The 21,278-nt window shown below is 45.1% G+C and overlaps 1 long non-coding RNA gene across 2 annotated transcripts in view; it reads left to right on the plus strand.

The window, feature by feature from the left end:
• The first annotated feature begins 950 nt into the window (after positions 1–950).
• The window catches only part of LOC137339191 (uncharacterized), a 142,535-nt gene continuing 122,207 nt past the window's right edge, over positions 951–21,278 (plus strand). For both annotated transcript variants that reach the window (XR_010966623.1, XR_010966624.1), the window contains exon 1: positions 951–1,078. This is a non-coding gene — a long non-coding RNA (uncharacterized lncRNA). The remainder of the gene's footprint in view (positions 1,079–21,278) is intronic.

Raw genomic sequence — 21,278 nt, forward strand, 5'->3', positions numbered from 1 at the left:
TGCAGAATTTTAAAGCCAGCCTTCATTTTTTGCACTATTTAGCATCTTCTGCTTTAAGAAATATTTGTTGTGGGCTGGCTCATCATGCAACAAGCGATAAGAGATTTGCAGCACTGAAATAAAAATAAGGCAGTAAAATCGAACCTGAAACCATTAACAACAATTTTTTAAAATTCTGATAGAGATTGTATTTTATGGAAAAAATTGCAGAAGCAATGCAAATCTTATTTGTTGCACAAAATTGGTGAACCAATCGGCCAAAATAAGCAGACTCACTGGAAGATCTGAGCAAAACAAGAGTTTATTCTTTCTAAAAAAAAAACTGAAGTTAACGTAAGCTGAAATTCTCCCCACTGTTTTCTCAGAGGCTTTGTCCGGAATCTCCCCATCACTTTTAATTATTGCTGAAATACTACACCCCAGTTGTCTCTTCCTTGATCTGAATTTTTCTTTACAAAAACCGTAGGCAGAATGCTGTGTCTAGCAGAGAACCTCTATTTTTGGGTGCAATACTGGAGTAAATAAAATGGAAGATTTGCTCCAGCTCAGTTGCTGAAGGTACTTTGGCTCCCCTCTAGCAGTAATGCTCGGCATTCACATTTGTGTTATGTAAAGCAGAAATGGTGGGAGCAATTGAAGGGGGAGATGTTGGTCAGCCATCTTAGTGCTAATTTTACAAGTCTTTTCCTCAAGCAATGTCATTTTAGTAAAATGAAGAACATCTCGTGTGTGTGTGTGTGTGTGTGTGTGTGTGTGAAGTGTTGCAATAGCATTATGAATTGCATTTTAAAAAATTGGTTCTATTCTCAGATCCCAGGTATTTCCCTGACCTATTTTGAAATGAGCCAATTTACATATCTGAGAAGCAGATGTGTTCAGGAACCCCCTGTGCCCTATACAATGTGAACCCTTCTGAACTTGCCAGTTACTTCTCAGAGTAATGGTAAAGAAATGAAGCAGAAGAATGTGGGAGCATCTTACAAGGTAGCATTACCACCAAGGGGTTCTAATGATGTCATGAAGCTGGAACTGATGGCAACTGGAAACACTGACCAAAAACATGAACTACTTTGAATTGGTGAGTTATCTCTCGTCTCTAACATGACAGAAGTCCATGTTGATCAGAATTTCCCCTCCATGTTATACAGACTTTTGCGTCATTACATAGAATGTACAGCACAGAAACTGGGCCAAGCCGGAGTTTATGCTCCACACGAGCCTCCTCCCACCCCTCTTCATCTAACCCTATCTGCATAACCTTCTATTCCTTTCTCCCTCATGTGTTTATCTAGCTTCCCCTTAAATGCATCGTTGCTGATTACCTCAACCCCAAGTTCCACATTCTAACCAATCTCCTGAATTCGCAATTGGATTTATTATGACTATCTTAGTTTTGGTCTCCCCCACAAGTGTAAACGTCTTCTCTATGTCTACCCTGTCAAACCCTTTCATAATCTTAAAGATCTCTATCAGTACCCCCTTCAGCCTTCTCTGGAAAATTAGTGTTATTGCTACCCATTTTCCACCTTCACTTTCAAATATGTCTGAAACAAGAAGACAACTGATTCCTGCTAAAGTTTAGATTTTTTAAAGTAGCTCTTCCAGTCCGATATTTTCTTATAATTAGCTGATTTCTGTTGTCCTAAATATTTGAGAGCGGTGGGAGGGGTCATAATTCCATTTACCGTACTGTAACTTATAGGAACATAGGAACAGGAGTAGGCAATTCAGCCCCTCGTGCCTGCTCCGCCATTTGATAAGATCATGGCTGATCTGTGATCTAACTCCATATACCCGCCTTTGGCCCATATCCCTAAATACCTTTGGTTGCCAAAAAGCTATCTATCTCAGATCTAAATTTAGCAATTGAGCTAGTATCAATTGCCGTTTGCGGAAGAGAGTTCCAAACTTCTACAACCTTTATTCACTAATTTCATTCTTATAACTTCTCTGAGAATAACAATGGGCATGATTTTATCCTCCAAGTTCGGGTGGATTGGGGGCGGGGAGACAGTGAAAATAGATGATTTTAGGAGCGGTGAATGAATCCCGGCTCCAAGCCGCCGACTTTTGCATTTGACCTAGATGCATCTGGGTGCGCGCACTTCAGGGAGCCGAAAGTCCTGCCGGCAATTAAAGCCGGTGGGCCGATATTTGAAGTGACAATCAAGAGACTTTAACTTGTTAAGGGGTTTAATTTTTAGTGTAATGAGGCAGGGAAACAATTTTAACTCTGCCTCAACATGTCTCCCGTGGCCTCTGGAAGACGCCATGGAAACGGAGACGAGTTGCAGCCAGCAGCCATTTGGACCTTAGGGAGTCTAGAACTAGAGGGCATAGTCAGAGGATATGGGGTCGGCCATTCAAGACTGAGATGAGGAGGCATCTCTTCACTCAGAGCGTGGTGAATCTTTGGAATTCTCTACCCCAGAGGGCTGTGGATGCTGAGTCATTGAATGTATTCAAGGCTGAGATAGATAGATTTTTGGACTCTAAGGGAATCAAGGGATATGGGGATCAGGCGGGAAAGTGGAGATGAGATCGAAGATCAGCCAAGATCTGATTGAATGGCGAAGCAGGCTCGAGGGGACGTATGATCTACTCCTGCTCCTATTTCTTATGTTCCTAAACCAGTGATTGACACATGTGAATAAAAGGTGAGTTTTTGCAGTAGGACAATCAGTTCTCTCAGACAAACCTTTGGCTGGGAGTTCTGTGTGTTTAGACTGAGATTTCTTTGTTCACATTCAGAATTCTTGTGTTCAGACATATTCACCTACATTTTAGACCCCCTCAGGATGGGGGGGGGGGGGGGGCGCAATGGATTTATTCAGCAGTACATCTGAGGAGGAGGCACATCACCATTCACAGCAGGCACGGTGTGCAATTCTGGGACTTGCAGCTCCACAAGACAGTGGTGCGCCACAAGAACCTGCAGAGAGGGGAACAACGGAAGGACGAGGTCGCAGGAGCCACTACCCACGTGAGAGGGTGTACCGACAGAGGCTGAGCTTCCTGGGCCTCTCCAAGGAGCAGGCTCAGATTGAGTCGCCAGGTGATCGCAGACATCTGCACGCTCCTTCATGAGAGCTGCTCCTGGCTGGGCCTGGTGGCAACGCATTGCCCGTCGCAGTTAAAGTCACCACTGTCCTCAATTTTTTCACCTCCGGATTCTGCCAGGACGTCATCGGTGACATCGCCGGGATCTCTCAGTCATCTGCACATAAGTATATACGACAGGTCACAGATGGCTTGTTTGCCAGGGCATCTGACTATGTCAACTTCCCCAGCAATGACATCATTCAGACTGCGAGGGCAGTGGGTTTCCACTCTCTGGTTGGCTTCCCATGGATACAGGGTGCAATTGATTGCACACACGTAGCAATCCAAGCATCTCCACCTGAGCCAGGACTGTTCATCAACCGAAAGGGATATCACTCCAGCAATGTGCAACTTGTTTGTGACCACCGGAAGAGGTTTCTGCGGGTGTGTGCCAGATTCCCTGGCAGCTGCCATGATTCCTGTGTGAATCCAATATCCCGGCCTTCTTCCAGGCACAAAACAGACTTAAGGGCTGACTTCTTGGAGACAAGGGATACCCCCCTGCAGACATGGCTCATGATACCTCTGAGAAACCAGCGAGGCACAGCAGCGATACAACAACAGTCACATCACGACCAGGCCTGTCATTGAACAAGCCATAGACTGCTAAGATATGTTTCAGGTGCCTGAATCGATCTGGGGTAGCCCTTCAGTACTCACCAGCGAGGCTGTGTAGAATAATAGTTGCATGTTGCGTCCTGCACAACATCGCTCAACAGAGAGGGTTACCAGTGGCTGAGGTTCCACGCACTCATGAAGCATCCACATCTGCCATCAACATGGAGGAGGACGATGGGCAACCCATTGGCAGAGCAGCATCTCACCTGGCTGCTCGTGATGCCAGGCAGTCACTCATATTTGATAGAATCTCATAAGGAGATCTGCAAAGTGAAGATAGTCAAATACTTAGACCATCTGGAACGATCACCACCAACACCCCCCACCCCCCCGCCCTTGCACAAAACATTCCTATAACCATCCATACACCCATTGTAAATGCACCCACAGAGTGGCATCAAGGCCCGCTGTTCGTGATGAAGCACATGAAAGGGCGCTTTCACAAAAGGGACTCAAGAATGGGCAAGACATGGCAGTGGTGGTGAGAATTAAAACATTTATTGTGCATCTAACAAAAACTAAATATAAATGAAAAACATGACATTCACTCAGACACCCTTGTACATACCCTTTGTGATTGGGAGGGGCGGGGTGGCAACGGGTGAGACACGGGAGCGCTTTGAGTGGAGTCCCCTATCGCCATCATCCCTCTCCTGGGCCAGGGCCACATCACTCCCACTACTCTGCTGGACAACAGCTTGGAGGACATGTGTGATGCCTTGTAAGGCCACTTCTAATGTATCTGTCAGCCTGTTTAAGGTGGCAGAATGTTATAGAGTTATACAGCACGGATAGAGGCCCTTCGGCCCATCGTGTCCGCACCGGCCATCAAGCCCAGTCTAATCTAATCCCATATTCCAGCATTTGGTCCATAGCCTTGTATGCTATGGCATTTCAAGTGCTCATCCAAATGCTTCTTGAATGTTGTGAGGGTTCCTGCCTCCACAACCCTCTCAGGCAGTGAGTTCCAGACTCCAACCACCCTCTGGGTGAAAAAGTTCTTTCTCAAATCCCCTCTAAACCTCCCGCCTTTTACCTTGAATCTATGTCCCCTTGTTATAGAACCCTCAACGAAGGGAAAAAGCTCCTTAGTATCCATCCTATCTATGCCCCTCATAATTTTGTACACCTCAATCATGTCCCCCCTCAGCCTCCTCTGCTCCAAGGAAAACAAACCCAATCTTCCCAGTCTCTCTTCATAGCTGAAGCGCTCCAGCCCTGGTAACATCCTGGTGAATCTCCTCTGCACCCTCTCCAAAGCGATCACATCCTTCCTGTAGTGCGGCGACCAGAACTGCACACAGTACTCCAGCTGTGGCCTAACTAGTGTTTTATACAGCTCCATCATAACCTCCTTGCTCTTATATTCTATGCCTCGGCTAATAAAGGCAAGTATCCCACATGCCTTCTTTACCACCTTATCTACCTGTTCCGCCGCCTTCAGGGATCTGTGAACTTGCACACCAAGATCCCTCTGACCCTTTGTCTTGCCTAGGGTCTTCCCATTCATTGTATATTCCCTTGCCTTGTTAGTCCCTCCAAAGTGCATCACCTCGCACTTTTCCGGGTTAAATTCCATTTGCCACTGTTCCGCCCATCTGACCAACCCATCTATATCGTCCTGCAGACTGAGGCTATCCTCCTCGCTATTTACCACCCTACCAATTTTTGTATCATCAGCGAACTTACTGATCATACCTTTTACATTCATATCCAAGTCGTTAATGTAGACCACAAACAGCAAGGGCCCCAGCACAGATCCCTGTGGTACCCCACTGGCCACAGGCTTCCAGTCACAAAAACAACCTTCGACCATCACCCTCTGCCTTCTGCCACTAAGCCAGTTTTGTATCCAAAGTGCCAAGGCACCCTGGATTCCATGGGCTCGTACCTTCTTGACCAGTCTCCTGTGGGGGACTTTATCGAAGGCCTTACTGAAATCCATGTATACCACATCCACTGCGTTACCCTCATCCACACGCCTAGTCACCCCCTCAAAAAATTCAATCAAATTAGTCAGACATGATCTTCCCTTGACAAAGCCATGTTGACTATCCCTGATTAATCCTTGCTTCTCCAAGTGGAGACTAATTTTGTCCTTCAGAATTTTTAATGTTGTTCATTCTGAGTCCACACGGCCGTTGCCAGGGCCCGAATGGACTCATCTACGAGCTGTGCTTGAAGTGCCATGGAGACTGTCATTCCCTCCATCGCAGACATTCCCACACGTACCTGCGCCACCAGTCCACCAATGCTGGAGGTGAACTCCTCCATCCTCTGTGCTAATGTGGAGACTGACTGTGGCATGTCTTTCAGTATGTCGTAAAGGTGCTGCTGTATCTCGATCATTTTCCTTTTCAACAATGGCCCCCCGGGGTTCAGCATCTGTGCCCAGCTAAGAAGAGCTTGGAGAGGAGTGCTCTCACTGACGCGGACTCTCCACAGCTGCCCCTGCCACCAGTGTTTGCTCGTGCTCACTTGTGTATGGTAACTCACCAGGTGATAACCCAACTAACTCTCTGTTAGGATGCACTGAGGTGTGAGTATCTGCGCTGGTGGATGGCACACTAAGATGTGACGGTGCACCCTCAGAGAAAGGGAGCTCCTCCTGAGAAATCGCCCTTGTCCACCTCTTCACTCCTTGAAGGCCCTGGAAGAGAACATACAACAATATTAAGGATCATTGCATAAGTAACGTTGCGATAAGCATACTGAGGTATGCAACAGGTCAATCATTGATAACATCAATTCATTTGTGTGATGGATGTTAAAGTTCTGTCACCAGACGTTTGTGGGGTGCCAGTCTTGGCATTCCCATTGGCCAGGCACTCCGTTCAGCTGATGTCCAAGGCTGTCTCTTCTGCCTCCGTGAGGCCACTATTTGTAGTGGGCCCCCTCCAGTCCGACTCCTCTCCTTTGCATTTTGTGCTCTCTTCTCCTACAAGAGGAGAAAGTACAAATGAGTGAGGGTGACGGAGTCATCCAATGGATGAATTGCTTTGGGTGAGGCTGACAATGAAACGGATGCATCAGAGGCTGACTACCAGACAAATTGATCACATTGCATTTGGATTGGGGTGAGTGGGAAAGGTGGGTGCACAAATGGGGAGGTGAGAAAGTGCACAGAAAGTGAAGATAAGTTGACAATGAGCTTTAAGTGAGTGTGAACAGTGATGTGATGGAGTAGGCTTCGCAAGGCAGAGTGTGAGGTAGGGGTGGGTGTGGGGGGGTGATGTGCACCACAGAATGCAGGTGAATCATTAACTACTCACTTTTTCTGACCTGGTTAGGTCATTTGAAGCGCTTCCTGTACTGTACCCAAGTGCGGGATACATTGCTGCCGCTGCTCATCTCCTCTGCCACCTCGAGCCAGGCCTTCTTGGTGGCAGAGGCAGGGCATTTCCTTCTATCCCCCAGGTACGGCATGTCCCTCCTCCTCCTCACCCCGGCCAGTCGCGACCCAAGTGAGGAGTCACTGAACTGAGGTACTAGCTTGGTCCTGTGCTGCTCCATCTCTTTAAATTCCGTCTTTCACTCTCAAAAGCCATGCTTGCATTGGCCCTTTAAATAATCCACCTCCCAGCACGTCGTTCGGGTGCGCAGTCCGCCCGCTGGCCAGCGTGGAGTCGCCAAACCTGGAAGCCACATTAAGGGCCTTCAATTAAGTCCGATCGCGTGCAAAAAAAGGTAGGAACATTTTTTCTGGGTTTCCCACGCACACATTGACCCCCCCTGCTGAGATCTCGCCGCCATGCTAAAATCATGCCCATTGTGTCAGCAAGAAGGCTTTTTGCCAGCGGAGACTGCTGGGAAAGGTGTATGACATTAATTACACTTCAGGAAGTGTGCTGACTGTGAGTCAGCAGGATCCCTTCTTTCCTTTTAGCTGACTGTACCCTGAACAGGCTTTGCCTTTTTTCACTGAAGATTAGATTACTTTTTTCAGCAAAACTACAGCTCCAGTTATCGGCCAATTTATTTTTAAAGGTTGCTTGCATTTTACTTTTTCTGGGTTTTTACAAAGAAGTTTCATAAATCAATTCCCAAAACAAGCCAATAGTCAGTGAAATCAAATAACGCACTAAAAAAATGTAGCTGTGTAACCATATGAATATCACAACATTGACAGAATTATTGTTTGGTTTTAAAGAATAAAATTTGTTATGACAACTGAGGCTTTGAATTAGATAATGATACGCAGTTAATGCTCGAAAAAGGAACTTTTCCTTCATATTGCAGGCCTTGACACATAATCCAGCCATCTCAAGTTGCACAAGCATCCGAGTGTTTCTGACTCATGGAGACACTGATGGGATCAGCAAATCTATTTCTGTATTTTCCTAGGATGTTACATATAGAATAACATTTGGTTTGGAATTTGTTACAAGCTTGCAACAGAATCGAGCAATGCTGAGCACATTATAAACCACAAAAGCGAAGCTGGAGCTGGAGCTGTTTATGAACGTCACCTGAGCCATGAGGTTATGTTAAAACCCGTAACTCACTTCAACACATAAGCCCTGATATTTAAGGGGAGGCAGGGAGGGTGTGGGGGAGGCCGAAGAACCTGACAAGGCCAGGGACACCGAGATCCTGCCGAACTTAATGTAGGACCTCATTATCATTTTTTTTGTTCCGTTTCCTGCCCGGCAGCCTGGCCAAACTGACAGCCTGGCCAGTGGCTGGGATGGAAAACCAGAGGCAGGAGGCTACAGCTGGGGATCCTTGGGGAAGGTCCCTGGCAATCGGGAAGGGGGAAGTTCGGCGATCGGGGCTGGGGGGGGGAGGGGGTGGTGGCAATCGTGGTAGACAGGAGAGAGAGGCTATCGAGGCTATGGTGGGGGTGGTAGGCAAATGTGGCAGGGGGGAAGAGAGAGGCCGCGATCGGCAGGGGTGAGGCCGAAGGCTTCCTTGAGAGGCCAGGGCAGCACTCCTGCTCCTTCTGGTCAACAAGGAGTGCTAAAAAAGGCTCTTAACCTGTGGAGCCAGCAGCTCCCGCCTTCCTATCACTTTTGAGTTTCCCAACACCTGGGAAACCCATACAGCAGCAGTGAATTTTAAATTGGGCTCCCAATTGCTTTGTGAGAGCTTGATTTAAATATGTTAATGAAGTGTCCACGGCGGGCCCCTCGGACAATACGAAATGTGGTGGGCGCGTGTGTGGTGTGTTGGTGTTCCTCGTATTTAAGTCTTTAAACCCCACCGACCCTCTCCCACCCGTCGTAGTGGGGTTAACATCGAGGCTATAATGTATAGTGAATTAGTTATTTCATATCATTTATGTTATTTTTATTCCGTACAGTGGGGCCGATTAGGGACCAAAAAGGAGATCGTCTTGTGGAGGCAGAGGGCATGGCTGAGGTACTAAATGGGTACCGTCCCTCTGTCTTCAGTAAAGAAGATGCTGCCAATGTCACAGTAAAGAAGGAGGTAGTAGAGAAATTGGATAGGATGAAGATAGATAAAGAGGAGGTACTTAAAAGGTTGACAATTGTAAACAATTTTACAACACCAAGTTATAGTCCAGCAATTTTATTTTAAATTCACAAGCTTTCGGAGGCTACCTCCTTCCTCAGGTGAACGATTTGGAAATGAAATCCTCGAAATGAAGTCGCATTTATAATTCACAGAACAAGCATTCATTTCCAAATCGTTCACCTGAGGAAGGAGGTAGCCTCCGAAAGCTTGTGAATTTAAAATAAAATTGCTGGACTATAACTTGGTGTTGTAAAATTGTTTACAATTGTCAACCCCAGTCCATCACCGGCATCTCCACAACTTAAAAGGTTGGCAGTGCTCAAAGTAGAAAAGTCACCTGATTCAGAAGGGTTGTTGAGGGAAGTAAGGGTGGAAATTGCAGAGGCTCTGGCCAGAATCTTCCAATCCTCCTTAGATATGGGAGTGGTGCCAGAGGACTGGAGGATTACAAATGTTATACCCCTGTTCAAAAAAAGTAAGAGAGATAAACTCAGCAACTACAGGCCAGTCAGCCTAACATCAATGGTGGGGAAACTTTCAGAGACATTAATCCAGGACAAAATTAATTGGCATTTGGAAAAATATGGGTGAATAAATGAAAGCCAGGATGGATTTGTTAAAGGAAAATTGTGTTTGACTAACTTGATTGAAGTAATAGCAATAGTTGATGAGGGTAGTGCAGTTGATGTTTGCATATGGAATTTCAAAATGCGTTTGGTAAAGTACCACATAATAGTCTTGTTAACAAAATTGAAGCACATGGGATTAGAATCATCGAAACTTACAGAACAGAAGGAAGCCATTCGGCCCATCGTGCCTGGCTCTTTGAAAGAGTTGTCCACTTTAGTCCCGCACCCCAGCTTTTTCCCCATAACCCTGCAAATTAGTCCTTTTCAAGTACATGTCCAATTGCCTTTTGAAAGTTCCTATGGAATCAACTTCCACCACCTTTCAGGTAGTGCGTTCCAGATCTTAACAACCCTTTGTGTGAAAAAATTTCACCTCACTTCCCCTCTAGTTCTTTTGCCAATTATTTTAAAACTATGACCTCTGGTTACTGACCAACTTGCTGGAGGAAACAGTTTCTCCCTATTTGCTGTGTCAAAATCCCTCATTATTTTCAATTACCTCTATCAAATCTCCCATTAACCTTCTCTGCTGTAAAGAGGCCAATCCCTGCTTCTCCAATCTCGCCACATAACAGAAGTCCCTCATCCCTGGTATCATCCTGGTAAACCTCCTCTGCATCCCCTCTAAAGTCTTGACTTTCTTTCTAAAGTGTGGTGCCGAGAATTATACACAATATTCCAGCTGAGGCCTAACCAGCGATTTGTAAAGGTTTAGCATGACTTCCTTGTTTTTGTATTTAATACCCCTATTTACAAAGCCAAGCATGCCATATGTTTTCTTAACCGCCTGATCAACTTGCCCTGCCACCTTCAAAGATTTGTGACTATGCACCCCCAGGTCCCTCAGCTCACGCACCCACCTCAAACCAGTACCATTTACATTATACTACCTCTCCATGTTGTTCCTCCCAAAGTGCACCTCACACTTATCTACATTAAATTGCATCTGCCATGTGTCTGCCCATTTCACCAGTCTGTCTATGCTGTAGATACTAAATTGGCCAAGGGACAGAAAGCAGAGTAGTGGTGAACGGGTTTTTATCAGACTAGAAGGAAGTGTGCAGTGGTGTCCCTCAGGGGTTGGTGTTGGGACCACTGCTCTTTTTGACATATATTAATGATCTGGACTTGGATACACAGGATGTAATTCCAAAGTTTGCAGATATCACGAAACTCAGAAAAGTAGTAAACATGAGAAGATTAGTAATGGACTTCAGGAGGACACAGACAGACTGTGAAATGGGCAGACACATGGCAGATGAAATTTAATGCAGATAAATGTGAAGTGATTCATTTTGGAAGGAAGAATGAGGAGAGGCAATATAAACTAAATGGTACAATTTTAAAAGGGATGCAGGAATAGAGTGTGGGTGTATGTACACAATTCTTTGAAGGTGGCAGGACAAGTTAAGAAGGCTGTTAAAAAGGCATATGGGATCCTTGGCTTTACAAATGGAGGCATAGAGTACAAAAACAAGGAAGTCATGCTAGACCTTTATAGAACACTGGTTAGGCCTCAGCTGGAGTATTGTAGCCAATTCTGGGCACCACACTTTAGGAAGGATGTTAAGGCCTTAGAAAGGGTGCAGAGGCGATTTGCTAGAATGGGACCAGGGATGAAAGACTTCAGTGACTTGGAGAGACTAGAGAATCTGGGGTGTTCTCCTTAGAGCAGAGATTAAGGGGAGTTTTAATAGAAGTGTCCAAAATCATGGGTTTTGATAGAGTAAATAAGTTTCCAGTGGCAGAAGGGTTGGTAACCACAGGACACAGATTTAAGATAATTGGCAAAAGAACCAGAGGCAACATGAGGAAAAAAAATTACGCGGCGTGTTGTTATGGTCTGGAACGCACTGCCTGAAAGGGTGGTGGAAGCAGATTCAATAATAACTTTCCAAAGGGAATTGGATAAATATTTGAAGGGGAAAAATTTGCAGGGCTATAGGGAAAGAGCAGGGCAGTGGGACTAATTGGATAGCTCTTTCAAAGAGCTGGCACAGGCACGATGGGCCGAATGGCCTCCTTTTGTGCTGTATCATTCTATGTTTCTATATCATAGATTATAGATTAGCTATTTTATGCCAGTTATATTGGTTAGGTTATATTTGCAATCTTGCCGTCCTATTCGAGTCCAATCTGATGTTTCAGCCTCATATCCTCTCCATCACTAAGACTGTCTACTTCTACCATCGTAACATCATACAAACATACGAATGATGACAGCCAGGAAAAGACCCTCTGGTCCATCCAGCCTGTCCCACACAATTGAGATACCTTGTGCATTTCAATATACACACTCCACCCCACCCAAAACCATCTGATCTCCTGGGAGAGGTGAAAAAACAGATAAAAACTCAGGCTGATTCGGGGGGAAAAAAAATTCTGGGAAATTCCTCTCTGACCCCCATGGGTGATCGAAACTACTCTAGGAGATCACTCTGACCCTGATAATTCTATGCAGTGCCTATCTTTTGTAAGATCTCCACCCCAGCCAGAAACAGGTCCAGCTCTCGCTTGAAGGAATTCAGCGAATCAGTGTCCACCTCACGAGCCGGCAGTCTGTTCCAGAGGTCCACTATTCTCTGGGAAATGAACCACCTCCAGACATTCAACCTAGATCTGATCGTCTACAACTTGAAATTGTGACCCCTGGTCCTCCCTAATGTATTTAGTTGGAACAAACTGTCAACTGGAACACAATCTAATCCTTTTATCATTTTATAAACCTCAATCAGATCACCCCTAAGTCTACGCTTCTCTAAAGTGTAGAATCTCAGCTCTTTTAGCCTATCTTGATAACTAAGATGCTTTCAACTGGGAATTAGTCTACTGGACCTCCTCTGCACCCTTTCCAAAGCCTCAATATCACCCACCATGTGAGGAGACCAAAACAGTGGCCTGGATTTTAACTTGGAGCCAGGAAGAGTGCGGGGGGTGGGGGGGGGGAGGTTTATCGGATGCGAAGCCCGGATGTGGGTCGGAATCTGCGATCGCAACTTAAGTGAAGGTTACAAAATTTACTTCCGGGTTTCACGCCCGGTAGCCACATTGACAAAATCGGGATCTTTGGGGGTTGGATGGGGTGGGAGGGGGTTGCCAGGGAGAGATCTGGATCTTTGGGGGTTCAATGGGGGGGGGGGGGTTGCATGGGGCGGGGGGAGGTGAGCATTCGGCCATTGTTGGGGAGGTGAGAAGTCGGACATCGGGGGGAGGTGAGAAGTCGGACATCGGGGGGGGAGGTGAGAAGTCGGACATCGGGGGGGAGGTGAGAAGTCGGACATCGGGGGGGGAGGTGAGAAGTCGGACATCGGGGGGGAGGTGAGAAGTCGGACATCGGAGGGGAGGTGAGAAGTCGGACATCGGGGTGGAGGTGAGAAGTCGGACATCGGGGGGAGGTGAGAAGTCAGACATCGGGGGGAGGTGAGAAGTCAGACATCGGGGGGAGGTGAGAAGTCAGACATCGGGGGGGAGGTGAGAAGTCAGACATCGGGGGGGAGGTGAGAAGTCAGACATCGGGGGGGAGGTGAGAAGTCGGACATCGGGGGGGAGGTGAGAAGTCGGACATCGGAGGGGAGGTGAGAAGTCGGACATCGGGGTGGAGGTGAGAAGTCGGACATCGGGGGGAGGTGAGAAGTCAGACATCGGGGGGAGGTGAGAAGTCAGACATCGGGGGGAGGTGAGAAGTCAGACATCGGGGGGGAGGTGAGAAGTCAGACATCGGGGGGGAGGTGAGAAGTCAGACATCGGGGGGGAGGTGAGAAGTCGGACATCGGGGGGAGGTGAGAAGTCGGACATCGGGGGGGAGGTGAGAAGTCGGACATCGGGGGGAGGTGAGAAGTCGGACATCGGGGGGAGGTGAGAAGTCGGACATCGGGGGGGAGGTGAGAAGTCGGAGATCGTTGGGGAGGTGAGAAGTCGGACATCGGGGGGGAGCTGAGAAGTCGGACATCGGGGGGGAGGTGAGAAGTCGGACATTGGGGGGGAGGTGAGAAGTTGGAGATCGTTGGGGAGGTGAGAAGTCGGACATCGGGGGGAGGTGAGAAGTCGGACATCGGGGGGGAGGTGAGAAGTCGGACATCGGGGGGGAGGTGAGAAGTCGGACATCGGGGAGGAGGTGAGAAGTCGGACATCGGGGGGACTCAGACTTTGAAGGGGGGTTCGGCCAATCACGGGGATCTGATTGCGGCAGGTAAGCTTGTTGGACCTGAAGGAAACACTCCTGCTCCTCCTGGTCCACACGCAGTGCAATAAAGGCACCTACCTGATGAACTGGTTGGTCTCTCCTTTTCACTGGCGAGATTCACGAGCCCCGGGAAACCCACGCTGGAGATGTTAATTTAAAGGTCAGTAAAATTCAAATTAAAAAGATCTAATTAACATCTCATAAGGACGTTAATTGCTCTGAAAACTACCTGCCCGCCTGAACTAATTAAGGTCCCGACTGTGGCGAGTAGGTTACTTGCACGCATCCAAACGTGCCTCTGTTAAACCTGGAAGTGGGCGCGTGGAGTCGGGTTGCGGTCGTGCAAGAAAAATCAATTATCTTAACCACCCACCCATCCCAACCCACCTGTTCTTGGGGGTTAAAACTCCCCCCAGTGTTCCAACTGAGGCCTGACCAAGGTCTTGTACAAGGACTAAATGCTTTGTCTTGTAGTCAATTGTTCTATAAATGCACCTCAACACCCTATTCATTCTAGCTATCACTTCACTGCATTTCTCATGAACCTATAGAGATCTACGCACTAGAATGCCCAGATCTCTTTCCTTCTCCACTTGCTTTAATGCTTTTCCCTGAAGGGTGTATGTATGTTGAGCATTTGTCCTGCCCACATGCATAACACTGCACTTTTCCAAATTAAACATAATTTGCCAGTCACAAGCTCAATCCCCCAACACATCAAGATCCACCTGAAGCAGTCGAGCATCGTCCACAGTCCTGATACTCGCACAGGTCTTGGTATCATCTGCAAATTTTCAGATTGTGCCCCCAACACCTACATCTAGATCATTAATAAAAATAGTAAAGAGCAACGGTCCCAGTGCCGATCCCTGCAGGACACTACTGGTAACCGGTCTCCAATCAGATCCAAATCCATCTATAAGTATTTTCTGTCTACGGCCTTCCAGCCAGTTCTCAATCCAACTCAATATATTACCACTAATACCGAAGAATTCGATTTTGTAGAGAAGCCTCTTGTGTGGTACCTTGTCAAAAGCTTTTTGGAAGTCAAAGTAGACAATGTCTACTGGGCTTCCCTCATCCACCATCTTGGTAACTTCATCAAAAAATATATTCATATTTGTAAGACATGATCTTATTGAATGGCGGAGCAGGCTCGAGGGGCCGTATCGCCTAAACCTGTTCCTATTTCTTATGTTTTTATGTTCTTACATCGCCCGTCTCCGACCCTGCCTCAGCCTATCTGCTGCTGAAATTCTCATCCATATATGTGTCACCTCCAGACTCAACTATTGCAATGCTGTCCTATCCAGACTCCCAACCTCCACCCTCCATAAACTTCAACTCATCCGAAACTTTGCTGCTTGTATTCCATCCTGCACAGTTCTGCTCACCCATCACTTCTGTCCTTGCTGACATACATTGGTTCTCGTTCCCCCAACACCTCCAATTTAACATTCTCGTCCTTATATTTAAATCCCTTCATGACTTTGTCTATTCCTATCTCTGTAACTTCTTCTAGCGCTACAACCACCACCTCTCCAAACTCTGTCTCTGGCCTCTTGTGTATCCTCCCTCCCTTCACCCCACCATTGGCGTTTGTCCTATCAGCTGCTTAGGCTCCACACTCTGGAATTCCCTTCTTAACCCCTTCTGCTTTTCCACTTCCCTCTTTTAAGACCCTCCTTAAAACCTACCTCTTTGACCAAGCTTTTGGTCACACCTCCTAATGTCTCCTTACTTGGCCTGGTATCCATTTTTTTAAAGTTATGCCTCTGTGAAGTGCATTGGGAAATTTTTCTACGTGAATGCGCTATATAAATGCAAGTTGTTGTTGATAGATAATGTATAGTGGGTTACTTTATTTAAATTATATCAATTAGGTTATTTTACATAATGTTTGGTTGTTAATTTTGTACTCACTGGTACTGTTTACAGGAGATATTACTTTTGGTGTGATTGGCCTGGATTTTCCAATGCTATCCCGCCTCAAGTCAGGTGGGATAGAATCAGAAAAGGCAGAAAATTGGGTGGCAAAGCCTGCCATTGCATTCTTGCCCCGGCCTTCAATTTTCCATTCCCCAGCTCACCCAAGAAAGCCATTATCTGCCCCTTCCTTGCCCAGTGAGGACGTGGGGCCCCAGCAAGCTGCCCCATTTCCCTGCCTTCTGCTTAAAGAGCTCGGTCTGTATATTTTAGTGAAGCATAGACTCTGGGGCGATTTGATCGAGGTTTATAAAGTAATGAATTTTAAACAGTGAATTTCACATCATCCCTTAATCTCCTCTGTTCCATTGAAAACTGCCCCATTTTTTCAAATCTTTGTTCGTATTTGTATTTCCTCGTACCAGGTCGCATCTTAGTGCATCTGTGCTGTTCCCTCTTTATTGCCTCAACATTGTTCCTAAAGTGTGGAACCTAAAACTGCACACAGTACTCCAACTGTGTTAAACTAAGGTTTTATATAGATTCTCCATTAAATCTGAACTTTTATAATCTATACCTCTAGCCATAAAACCCACCTCAATTCCATCAATTATAGATATCTGTGCAAACTGTACTGTGCACTACCCCCAGCTGAAAGGGCAGACACGCAACTTGCTCCCAAATATCCATTAATAGATGCTTTTATGTTGCATTAAAACCTGTGCTAGCAGCGTATGGGTCTTTCACAAGCATCTCCAATCCAAAAATAAAGTTGTCGGAATTTACTAAGACTTGCAATTGGGAAGCTGTGCCTTTAGCAGATTCTAGCAACTTTATTTTGGGGTTACAGATAGCTGTGTGAGATCTGCATATCATCAGCTGACATCATTATCACATATTAGTGCAACATTAAAGCAGCTATTGAAGTGTATGAAATTGATGGAATTGAAGGGGGCAATTTTAACGGGAAACTGACAGGATCAGGAGCAATGCCTGGTGAATTAGGTGCAAATTACCCCCGAAGTGTATGAAACTGACTCAAAACTGACAAATAACCCAAATTGTCTGATTGCAGATCATTTTGGACAATCAGTACCATTCAATTCTCATCTCTAATGACTGAAAGATGTTGCTTTATGATTAATTACTAAGATGTACGGAAAAGGAACTTGAGTTGACTTGTCCTTTGGTCTTCCTTCCCTTCCTGTGAAGGAGGTGCCTCTGCTCACCACCTCACTACCATAACACAGCAGTGATTGGTAATTCATGATGTGGCAAATGTAGCCTTGAACCTACATCCTACCAGTTCATTGGTGATGTATTTTTCTAATGCCAAGTGCCATCGTACCACACTAATAAATTTCATATCATTAATCTACTGATCAGCTTCAATAAAAATGATCAGAAAGCCATTACAGGAATAAATACAGAAGATGTATCACAGGCCCAGTACTGCCATTATTAACACCAGGTGAATTCCTCCTGTTGATAATTTTAGCAAGAAAGTTGCTGTGAGTACAAAGTGGGAAATCCCTTCATGGACTCCTACCAATTTTATCAACAAAATTATCGACTGGAGGAATTATAGCCCCCGAACCAGAGAAGTGAATATTGTCACTGCAAACTCATCAATGCACAAACATTCTGCATATCTGACAAAACAGTGAAATAATAATGAAAATGTTTCAATGAGGGTAGCCCAGCAGATCAGTAGTGTTAGACTATCATAAAGTTTTTTAAAAATACAATCAAGGTGTTAAATGTGACAATTTCAAGCCTACCCCCTATTAATGCAGCTTCTTCTCATATGAAAATAATAGTTTTCAGGAAGCTCTTCATTTAATTATAATAATTTGTCTCCTGTTTGTCACATGGTGTAAGCATGCTCTTATAAATAGAACATGGGCTCTCCCCTTCTGTGAACACTAACCGGTCTGTAATGACAACAGCCCTAAATTTACACACCTATGCTGAACCAGAGCCTATTTACATAGTAAACAAGGAGTGGCGTGTGTCATGATACCACGTTTTTATTTACTATATTCAGTTAAAATTAAAGCTTAAATGTATCAGTTATGTTTATATATTATCTAAGATATTTTCCTAAAAGCCTGCTAGTTTCTAATGAACATATATAATGCAGTCAGATTTTACAGTGAGAATGAATTTGAGCAACATCTGAGGGGGCAGTGGAAGTTCAGCTGGGGATGCATGTCAGCATGAATTGCATAAGATTAATTTTTTGAAGTGTGTTTGCACATGTTTGGATGAAGTTGAAACCTTGCCATGGGTGGGGAAAGGAAGGGTGTGAACTACATAATGGAAAACCCAACTGTAAAATTTAATCGTTACTGCATCTGAATGCAGTCCTCATTGGTAAGAAATGCAAACTGCATGATATTCATTGTTACAAACCAGCCTAACAAAAAAAGTTCACAATCTGCTTACCCAATGCAAAGCATTAAAAGTATCACATCTGCTCCATGAACAGTCATCTCTGGTGCACAAGAGCCACAATGAAAGTAAATGTTTCCTCCTTAGCCCTGAAATTATGCCATGGGATACTAGCATCCAAATCCGTAACATATTTGTTTAAAATTCCCCTCGCTGCTATTTTAGCTGGAATGTTCACCTTGTTAAAATAAACAGATACCTCTGCTAAATTCCCAAAGAAAGTTCAGGTGAATGACTCATATGTTAGTATCCCACTTTCAGGGCCTTTGTCTACTTACATGTGTTCTTAAATTGTTTGGACACAATGATGAAATTTGTATCGTACTCAGCCAACAAGAGGGAAGATTTCTGCTGCTTACTGTGGGGGTGATTCCAAGATTCAGCACTTCCAGTGGACAGCTGCACTTACAGGAAGCACCTTGTAGCCCATGATTTTTCATTTATTAAAAATAAGGGACAGAAAATCACCCACGATTTCCCAAAATGTACTCCCCACAAGTGCTGTTTTACAGTTGTAAACAATTTTACAACACCAAGTTATAGTCCAGCAATTTTATTTTAAATTCACAAGCTTTCGGAGGCTACCTCCTTCCTCAGGTGAACGATGTGGAAATGAAATCCTCGAAATGAAATCGCATTTATAATTCACAGAACAATGCTTGGTGATTACAGACAGTTTTTTCAACTGCCCGTTGCCAAGGCAATCAGTGTGCAGACAGACAGGTGTTCCCTGTCAGGTCTCAGAATATACAATGGGAATATACAATATACAATGGGAATATACAATGTTTTACAGTGGGAGTGCCAGATTGTGGAATCCTTTATGTGTTATCCATATAAACATAGCAGGAATATTTCCTGTGTTTGGTGTTTCTAGCAAAATCATTTAAACATTCTAAAAGAAACAGGTTTATGACTTTGCTTAAAAATAACTGTCAGAGGAAAGATTCCTGCTGTGTTTACAATATCGCGAATATATATATGCTCAGTCAGTGATAACTATCAGCTCTTTGCACCGTGCTGCTTATTCCTGCGAATGCGGATCAAGCTAAGAGATAATAGCACAAGAGAATCTTAGGTTATGTAAGGCATGAGTCAGAATAATTTCCCCAGATTCCAGTGTGCTCCAACCACACCCTCGACCTCACCCACCACAACCTACATCACCATATTTGTTGTGTAAACTCTTTTAAAGAGATATTTGTATTGTATTTAGAGAGTTTTCAGGTAGACTAACTCCCTGTTTATTGTGGCAAATGGAATTTAATGAGGACATGGGACTGCCGATTGCTTCCTGAATCCTTTCCTATTTGTCAGTATATAACAAATCTTGACCCTGCAGAATTCATGAAATCCACTGTTTCTTAGTTCTCACCAGTTCAAATGGAGAGAGGGCTCCACAATCAAATTTGCTGAGATGAAATGAATTAATATGCCAGACAGCCCACCAACCTCCCAACTCCCTGCTTCCATCTCAGATGCTTTTAAAGTGATTTAAACAGGACCTTATTCATGGCTCCTCTTTGAAAGGTGACCAGGAAAGAAGTGGATGGGCATGTGGGCTGGCATCAACCATGTTTTTTCGCTGCTGCTACCTGAGCTTTTCCTTCCTTTGTTGCCGAAACCTGGTTGGGTATAAATGGGACTGTTTTACTAACAGGTAGTGCATCACAAATGCAGCTCCAAGCTTAAACAAAGGAGCCTGCCCTAGTGACTCCATAGTTATCTGCACCACCTGGTGTGGTACTCACTCAGTTATAAAGAGGAGAAAGGTCCCAGGTTCAATCCCTGGTCTGTGCTGAGCTAGTTAAACTCAGCCAAGCATTAGTGCCACAATTGATGCAGTGTCTTCAGCGACGTGAGGGAAATGCTACCCAGGGTTCCTATCCATACATACGAACATACGTACATACGAATTAAGAGCAGGAGTAGGTCATTCGGCCCCTCGAGCCTGCTCTGCCATTTGATAAGATCATGGCTGATCTGATTGTGATCTCAACTCAACTTTCCTGTCTACCTACTATAAACTTTGACTCCCTTGTCAATCAGGAATCTATCTAACTCAGCCTTAAACATATTCAATGACCCTGCCTCCACCACTCTCTGGGGAAGGGAGTTCCACAGACTCACGATCCTCTGAGAGAAAACATTTTTCCTCATCACCGTCTTAAATGGGAGACCCCTTATTTTTAAACTGTGGCCCTTAGTTCTAGTCTCTCCCACAAGGGGAAACATCTCCTCAGCATCTACCCCTTCTAGTCCCCTCAGAATCTTATATGTTTCAACAAGATCACCTCTCATTCCTCTAAACTCCAGTGTATACAGGCCCAACTTGTCCAACCTTTCCTCATAAGTTAACCCCCTCATCCCAGGAATCAGTCGAGTGAACCTTCTCTGAACCGCCTCCAAAGCAATTATGTCCTTTCTTAAATAAGGAGACCAAAACTGCACACAGTATTCTAGATGTGGTCTCACCAATGCCCTGTACAACTGTAGCAAAACATTTCTACTTTTATATTCCATTCCCCTTGCAATAAATGACAACATTCCATTTGCCTTCCTAATCACTTGCTGTACCTGCATACTAACTTTTTGTGATTCATGTACTAGGACACCCAGATCCCTCTGTACCTCAGAGTTCTGCAATCTCTCTCCATTTAAATAATATACTGCTTTTCTATTCCTCCTGCCAAAGTGGACAAGTTCACATTTTCCCACATTATATTTCATCTGCCAATTTTTTGCCCACTCACTTAACCTATCTATATCCCTTTGCAGACTCCTTATGTCCTCTTCACAACTTACTTTCCCACCTACCTTTGTGTCATCAGCAAATTTAGCAACCATACATTCGGTCCCTTCATCCAAGTCATTGATATAGATTGTAA

Source organism: Heptranchias perlo, chromosome 1, assembly GCF_035084215.1.
Source record: "Heptranchias perlo isolate sHepPer1 chromosome 1, sHepPer1.hap1, whole genome shotgun sequence".
Lineage (NCBI taxonomy): Eukaryota > Metazoa > Chordata > Chondrichthyes > Hexanchiformes > Hexanchidae > Heptranchias > Heptranchias perlo.